Consider the following 8,187-nt stretch of genomic DNA (forward strand, 5'->3'; position numbering starts at 1 on the left):
GTTAAGTAGCTATGCAGGCTAATTTTAGAGCCTGAGGTAAATTTACGACCGAGGCTGGTCGTTTACGTAATCACAAAACTTGCCTAGCTAAAGCGTGCAATAATTGGAGCCAATAAAGAAGATCTTTAAGGTTTTTATGCGTAATCACCCAACCCTGCAAATTGCCCAATCCAGGTATGGTAAGACATTGGTTCTCTAGTTCTCGCCTCCAAAACATGTTTAACCATGGAGGTAAAACTCAGACCCTTGTAGAATACAAATTGAGAACAAGTCTGTGATAGAAACACCAAAATAGTCACCTATCCTAACTATTGCACATGCAACCGACAGATCATTATTCCTCACAGAAACAATTAAATTGAAATTCTGTAGTATAGATCCGTGAAAAATTTGTAGATTTATTAACAAAAATTCCAAAGATCCGAATTTTCTGGTAAGTACTTTTTAAAAATCTTACCAATTTCAACATGCTAAAAAGTTAGAATGCAGTATACAGTACTGGAGTCTGTGACAAAATCAAGTAGAGGTGAAACTGTGATAAATCTCAAACAAGTTCAATATTAATAGGAATTTGCTTCATACAAACCTATGAAATATTAAAGTTCTGGTTTAACTTTATAAACAAATCTGGTATTAACAACAAACAGTAAATGTCACTAATCATCAATATCAATTACAAATATTTTGTCAGCTATATCCCAAGAAGTTGACTTTTTTTTCACAAGAAATTAGCACTGTCACAGAGTTTGTTGTAATTGTTGGAATGCTACAGTATGTGTTCATTGACAGAGAGCAGTGTGACACACACATACAGTCTACAGGCAAGTCAAAAAAAATACATATTATAAATGGAGACAGAGTTTCATTTGTGTGTATTTTATTATTTTTATTTACTTCTTGGGGAGGGGGAGGGGGAGGGGGAGGGGGTGGGGGATGGCAAACATAACTGTATGACAAGGTTTTCTGCCTAAATACGTGTTACATTGCATTTTGTTATACCTTTAAGCCGTTAACGTTTACCAAGTGTTTGTTACCTCTTATTTTTCAGTGCTAATGCAGCAGAAACTGTCAATGGTTTTAACTATTTCACTTCTTGGGATTGATCAATGGGATTGATCAATGGATAAGAGAAGAAAGGTTATGAGAAATTAAAAGGACAACGAAGACTCACATGAACATTCAACATCAAACAATAAGAAGCCTGAACAAATACACTGGCACTTTAAGACAATACATTAGATATATAGTTAATTTGCCAAAGTGATGTTTGTTCCTACAGTAAGTAGATCTTTAAGGTTCAGTAATAGTTAACCCACCACAATTTACTATAATTTATTACACTACTTGTAACATTTATATATTCTTTGGCTCAGGTTTCATGTTCTTATCCATTACCATCATAATAAAGATCTACTTTGTCAGTCTGTACTGTCACCATAACAACTAATACTGCAGTACTCGCCATAAACTAGTACAGAGAACACTTGTTCTATGTTCCTGTATCTAATAGCAACTGTGAAGGCTCTCAATGTTGTAGTGATGAAGGCAATGAATGTTGCAAGGCAAATTTTTAATAGCCGTATGGTCGTCCTAGACGACCAAATTTCTGCTTGGACAACCAAAACCAGCTTTGTATGTCACCTACTGACGACTAGTTGCCTATATTAAATTCAGATTGCATTATTACTAATACTAAATAACCCCCAAATAGGTAATATGATAAATTGTTATTATCCCCAATATTGGCATTCTATTCATGAACCAACACATCTTCTTCTACAGTGTACATATTGGTTATTGTTACTATACTCCATTTTGTCAGACAACCAAATTTCCTGTTTCGACGACCAAAACCTAAGGCCTGGTTGTGCGTGAAGCAACCAGTAAAAATCCTTAAAATTTTGAACTGATGTTGTCTCTTGTTATTATACTATATGCGATAAACTGCTATACAACTTTGCATTTGTAACACAATTTCACCAAGTTGTACATTTTGAGATGGATACGGGATATTCCCAGAAGTACAGGTAAAATACTGCTAATATTAATGACTCACAAAGTTTACATTAATATGCTTCAGACAATTAAACACAGCTTTTAGCAGTCCATTTTCAGTTTCAATAACATATATGTAATGTTGGGAAATTGCAACTTGTTCATTGTAGACCCATGCAAAAAGGAAGAACACTAGCCTTTGTGATAGAGCCCCAACAAACCAGCTAAGGAAAGTTTACCTGTTTGGAAATATATCATGTGTAGATAAACGACAAGATGGAGGCTCTTAAGGCAAGTCTACCTATATGTGGAGTGTGATGGACAGTTGACTAGTGATGCAATGATTGCTGGTTCTATACCTGCCTAGTTCAGTACATTATCTATTGGGCAAGATGCTTTATCTCAATTGCCTCTCTCCACCCAGGGGTTGAATGGGTACCTGTGAGGTAACTTGTCATTGGGCACAGTATATATACAACTGCAGCCACTTGGAGGGATTGTCTCTGGGACAGGTTATTATTGACCAGGGGTAATATAACGTCTGCCAGTGTAAAACGCTTTGAGACCTACTGCTGGTATAAAGCACTATAGATAAACTAAAATCCAATGTTACTGTCATCGCACCAGCTCGCTTAAATCTTTCCTGTTTTTTTTTACTTAATTACTGAGCTGTTCATTTTTATATGGATTTTGCCATTGCTGACTCTACTTCCGACTCTAGAAGTTTTTAACATGGCTTAACCCTGACATATTCAACAATGTGTACAATTCACACTGAAAATATGGAAGGACAAAACGAGGAGAGTAAAAAGTTTTACTTCCCAACAGTAAGTATGACATTTGGACGATGAAAATATGGCAGTCCCTGACAGGTATTTAAAACCATGGTATTGCATCTCCTAAACAGAGTGGATGAGTTGTTCATGATAAGAATCTCCACCATTTAAATACAATGGTTAAACTTACTTCCAAATGCCTGACTCAAATTAGTCTGGGCTACTATATCTTCAGTAGTTAATTTTCAAAAGAACACATATCTCAGGTTCAGTTAAGTTTCAGTTTATTCCAGTATAAATTCAGGCAAATAAAGAGGAATCATTACAAAAACAAATTGCAGAAGGACATTCATACATAATACAAATTAAAAAAGTGAGGTTCTAGTTAGTAAACACAAATCAATTATTAGAAAACATTGAATAAAAGCAAAGGTTGAAAGAGTTAGTAATATTATAACAAAGGCTATAATTATCAAAATTAGAGCAGCTCTGTATATAAATAAGTTCTTTTAAGAAGGAGTTCTATGACTAGATTTTATTGCAGGATTTTATTGTACTTTGCGTTATTTCACAGAGCGGTTAGCTTAGAATGAAGCTCATTTGCAGGAATAACAAGCAATGGACATATAGTCACGCCATGGAATCATGGAACCATGGACCAATGTGGTCCTTCCTACCTTCCCATGTCTACCATGTACAACATAGTTTTAGTTTTAAATTCCTAGATATTGTTATATAGGTACTTCAAGAGGATAGTCCAGGCAAAAATGTATTCTTGACTTGGAGAAAAATAACATATTGGGTAGGGTTGGGCGATATTTGCTTTTTAATGACACGATAAATAGTTCAAAAATTATCGCGATATTTCGATAATTACGATAATTTTTTCTTGTTGTTTTTAGTGTGTTCGCGAACACACTAAAAACAACTGCCTTTTTCCCACCGGTGTTTTCGCGCAGCAAACACACCGAGCATACTGGAGTGGGGTTCAGGGGCCCGCCTTAGAGCCCCGTTGGGGTCAAGGGGTGGAACCCCTTGTGGGGGTCCAGGGGGCGAAGGACCCCAGAAAAGTTAAGTATTTTTGCGTGTCTGTCGATAAAAAATTCGCAATTGAGGATTCAAAATACTGACTAACTTTATGAATTTAAATTGTCACGAAACTGATGAAAGTTTTAAAATGACAAGTTAGAGTAACTATATAATGTGATAAAATGAAAAGCGAATTAATCTGTCTTACAATCTTTATAAAGTTTAACTTACAAAACTGTCGATATTATGAAACAAACTACGTTCGGCAAAGGCCCGTTTCTAGACTGCCTAACAATCAGTTTACAACTGCAGTGATTAACCGTACTTAAATATCACGGTAGGCTACATGTGCTTCCAATTTTCCCAGGTACCTTACCAAACAAGTTACAACCCCCCTGTCTAACACCTGTTTGTTAACATTTTTGGCACGGTTCCAAAAAACTTTTCATGGAGTAAACTATTTTGGCTCCACTCTAGAATTAATTAGGTCAGTCAGTAAAGGATCGGTAAAGTTATGCGAAATATTATCTTAGACGTTAAAGGAAAGTAGGTAAATATCCCCGTAACATTAAGGTAAGTAAAACACACTTCAAGCCAACCGACTCCTCCGCATGAACAAAACAATCTATTCCCCATGATACACGAGGCACAGTCTATACCATACAGACATAGCACGATATCAAGGCCCCAATAGCTACATTATGGCCATCTTTATGAAAGCAAACCCTGTAATTCCATGTTTTAGGCCACCAGGCGTGATTAACTTAATGCTAAATATTGTTTCCATGTCCTTGTAGAAATCGTCAACTTCGCAAAATACAATTAGTTGTGTTTTTGTTGTTACGTGAGATCCGTAACCGACGAAGTGGTTAGGCTATTTACTATACACTTAACTATGGTAGGATATTATTATTATTTTATTTTTTTGGAAATTCTAGAAAATACTTTCTTTTCTTCCCGCTTTACACCAGATGTGGTCTTCTGGTTTATTCATAAATGGGTGTACTAGAGCCTTGTTTACATGACACTTGTTGCATTTAGCACGATATGCCAGTTTCGCGTGAATTTTTCGAAAGTATTTTGCTCGATCTTTCGTAAAATTAGAAAGGTGTACCAACTTACTTTTCGTACACAATTGGTAATTTCTCTACTGATTTTCAGAGTTTTGTTCCCTATACAGTCAATGTTGTAAAGGACGGGTTTTTTACGAAGTGCAAAAGTCAGTAAATGAAGTTGATAAACTTTATTTCTTTTCAACTTTCTTAACCATGGAATGCTAGAATAACATTTACACATAAAATGGAGATTTTTTACTACATTTATTTCAAATTTCTTTCACAAGAAATTATCGTCATTTGTTCAATCCTCAAAAAATATCGTCTTGAAAAAAAATTATCGCGATAATAATAATTTTCGATATATCGCCCAACCCTAATATTGGGGCATCCCAGTGAAACTGGCAAAAAAAATTAAATTGTGGTCAGAAACAGCTGGCTGCGAGTATGTTTTAACTGCATTGGAAACGTGGAGAAAATCCACTAATATTGTTGGAAAAATAATTGTATGAAGTTCCTATAGATGCCTGGTATTCCATTATGTTAAAATTTACAGCATTAACATTAGAGTGATATCTGTAATTACTTCTTATATCACTGTATCTTGTTTAAGTTGGACTTTGCCCAATGCTCCCGAGATGTTTTCCCTAATCTCCAATTTGTGGGATGGAAAAATGTAAGTTTGGCAAATCTTTTACAGTGCCTACTAAATGGGACTTCATGATACTATTACTTATAATACCATAGGCCTATATCTATGTTCCTATCCAGCTTGGCAGGTTTTCTCACAGCTGTGCTCTAAGCAGTACGCAACCCACTGGTTCAACCAAACCTGTGTTAAATTTTAGATTAAAGACTTTGGGAGGATTCACAGAACTACCCATTCACCCCGTATTATTGTTAAATAGTGGAACAATTAAAAATAATTTATAAGGGATGGCTTCACTGTTATCACAATCAGCTTCCTCACTGCCTTGAGCATAACAGTCATGTTTTGTTTCACAACAATAATTTTTTTAACTTTCCTTAGCATGAAATTTTACATCGTTTGAACACAATAAATTATTGATATCAAGAGCATCACCAAAAGGTGTCAAGATTGAAGAATACACAGTGTTTTCTAGCTTTTATTGCTTTCACCATACACGTAACAGAAAATGGGAAATGCCATTTGTGCAGTTTCATTCATTGGTAGCCTAGGCTTATGACTGTAGTTAATTTTTTTTTGTCAGTCTCCCAGATTGTGGGTAGATTAATAGCTGTTCCAATCACCATCCACTACAACATGTTATTAATGATAGCTGCTGGAATCAGATTTATCCATCCTAGCACATGTCACACTGTGTCTGAGAGTTCAATTATTAATACTAGAGTAGAGCATTTAGCCTATTCATGATCTTTAACATTATGCTCTAGTCTTTTGTATATTCTCATGAGATGACTTTTGTTAATCCACGACAGGTAATCAAAAAGATATGCAGGCAATGATCAGCAAATAAAACTTGGGAAGAATGATCTCAAACTCACCATCACTCTCTGGCGTTTACAATTCGTGGTTTTTAATACAACAAAGCATAAACAGTATAGGTGTAGGTCTTAGGCTACTCGTATATCGTCCTAAACTACATGACAGGGTAGTAGTAGTACTGTACTCAACGGCCTAAAGTTAGTGTATGATTTGCGTTGGACATAACGCAGCCTTGGCTACTAATTAGCTGACTACATGTAAAGTGCACTAATTAGGGCTAACGATACATAAAGTTTCGTCAAATCTGTAAACCCTTGTACAACCAAAACGCATGAAAAGAGAAACAAATTACCACATTTTAATCCAAATGCTCTCAGAATTCGGAGTAAGTGTTGGCACGTTTATTAAATGAATACTTCCCGCTTTCGCGAAACTGCATCATACATCCCAGCTGACAGCTGTTCCACAGCGTAGCAATGTTAATATCCAGGGACGTGCTCACCGATCTCTAAACAGATCAGTGGACAAATTGCTACTTCAATGTCACTGAACTCTTCCACGCTCCTTATCTTGAGGAACATTTAGGCCAGAGGTCTACAACGTAGTAGACCCACGACCCAGGATCGTTCACGATTCACCAGACCTCCATTGCTCACAATGGATTATTAAAGGCCAGAAAGCAGGACTGCAGCCTGGGTAGAAACCCCAGGGCAGCAGTTGAGGATTATCGAGAAACAGGCTTATGTATCGTCCAGATGTCACATATATAGTGATACTTTGATGTGAGCATATACCAGTGGCGGAGCTAGGGGTATTGGTCAGAGGGGGCGAGAATGGTCTGTAGGGGCGCTTTCGACACTATCTAAGCGGAGCGCCACCACAGGTTGGCGCGGAGCGTAAAGATTTTTTTTTGAGTAAAGATACTCTCTAGATCGCCGGAAATGATCCTTTCCGGGCCTTGCTAGTTTGCAGATAAACGAAGAATAAATAGCCATTAGAGCATTTTGTCAGAAAATTACAGCAAGAAAATGTGACAAATGTCAATAGGTAGATGAGAGCGCAATAAAAAAGTCAATAATCGCGAATAAGTAAAGAGTGGTAAAAAGCTGAACTTGGGCGCCAGCAGTCCATTTGAGTCCGTCGGGGGGGGGGGGCATTCGCCCCCTGACTATATGGACGCTCCGCCACTGCCCCTCGTAGATTGCTGCAAGTTCCGGACCCACATCAGTAATGATTTGCAAACGTATGGCTATAACTACCATTTATAGTATTAAAATTATTCAAACAAGTTATATCCCAGTTTTTATTCAGTTTTCTTTTGCCTTCTAAATGTAACAGCGACCAGAGCCAGATCTACGTACGGCGCTGCCAACGGTGTTGTTGAAAATGTGCCTGCCGCACGAGGGCAAGTTTTCACGACACCGGTGAGGCCTTCAGAATCTGCTGCTATCCAGCAATAAATAACAACTGTACTACAATGTCCTGACCAAAAGGATTGGCAACTTAAACGTTTGGGGTTGGTATAACAGGATTACTGTGAAGGGATACTTCAACATAACAAAACAGACAATACAGAATTCTAATCGTTTATTTCAGTCTCATAAAATGATCGGTATTTATTTCCATGTTTGTCACAAGAGTTGCGATTAGCGGATTGGTTACGAAACTTCACTGTGACATTGCGAGATCAATTACGTGGTATTTTCCAGCAGCAAACATTGTGACACTAATATGATAAATAATAAAAATATTCCACAAAGGTTATTCAGGACCCATATCTCCATATGATTATTGCATGTAAACCATTTGACATGGATTATAAACTGCCAATTCTTTCCTGGCGGAGTGCAACACAGTAATTGGT

The 8,187-nt window shown here is 37.0% G+C and overlaps 1 protein-coding gene across 4 annotated transcripts in view; it reads right to left on the reverse strand.

The window, feature by feature from the left end:
* LOC139980228 (sorting nexin-25-like) overlaps nt 1-7,037 on the reverse strand; it is a 36,352-nt gene extending 29,315 nt beyond the window's left edge. For 2 of the 4 annotated variants that reach the window (XM_071991745.1, XM_071991746.1), the window contains exon 1: nt 6,676-7,037. The gene's annotated coding sequence lies outside the window, so the exon portion shown is untranslated. Of the gene's footprint in view, nt 1-6,382; nt 6,648-6,675 lie in introns of those variants that run through there. The other 2 variants (XM_071991748.1, XM_071991747.1) reach the window with 2 other exon arrangements.
* Nucleotides 7,038-8,187: the final 1,150 nt, after the last annotated feature.

This window comes from Apostichopus japonicus, chromosome 14, assembly GCF_037975245.1.
Source record: "Apostichopus japonicus isolate 1M-3 chromosome 14, ASM3797524v1, whole genome shotgun sequence".
Classification (NCBI taxonomy): domain Eukaryota; kingdom Metazoa; phylum Echinodermata; class Holothuroidea; order Aspidochirotida; family Stichopodidae; genus Apostichopus; species Apostichopus japonicus.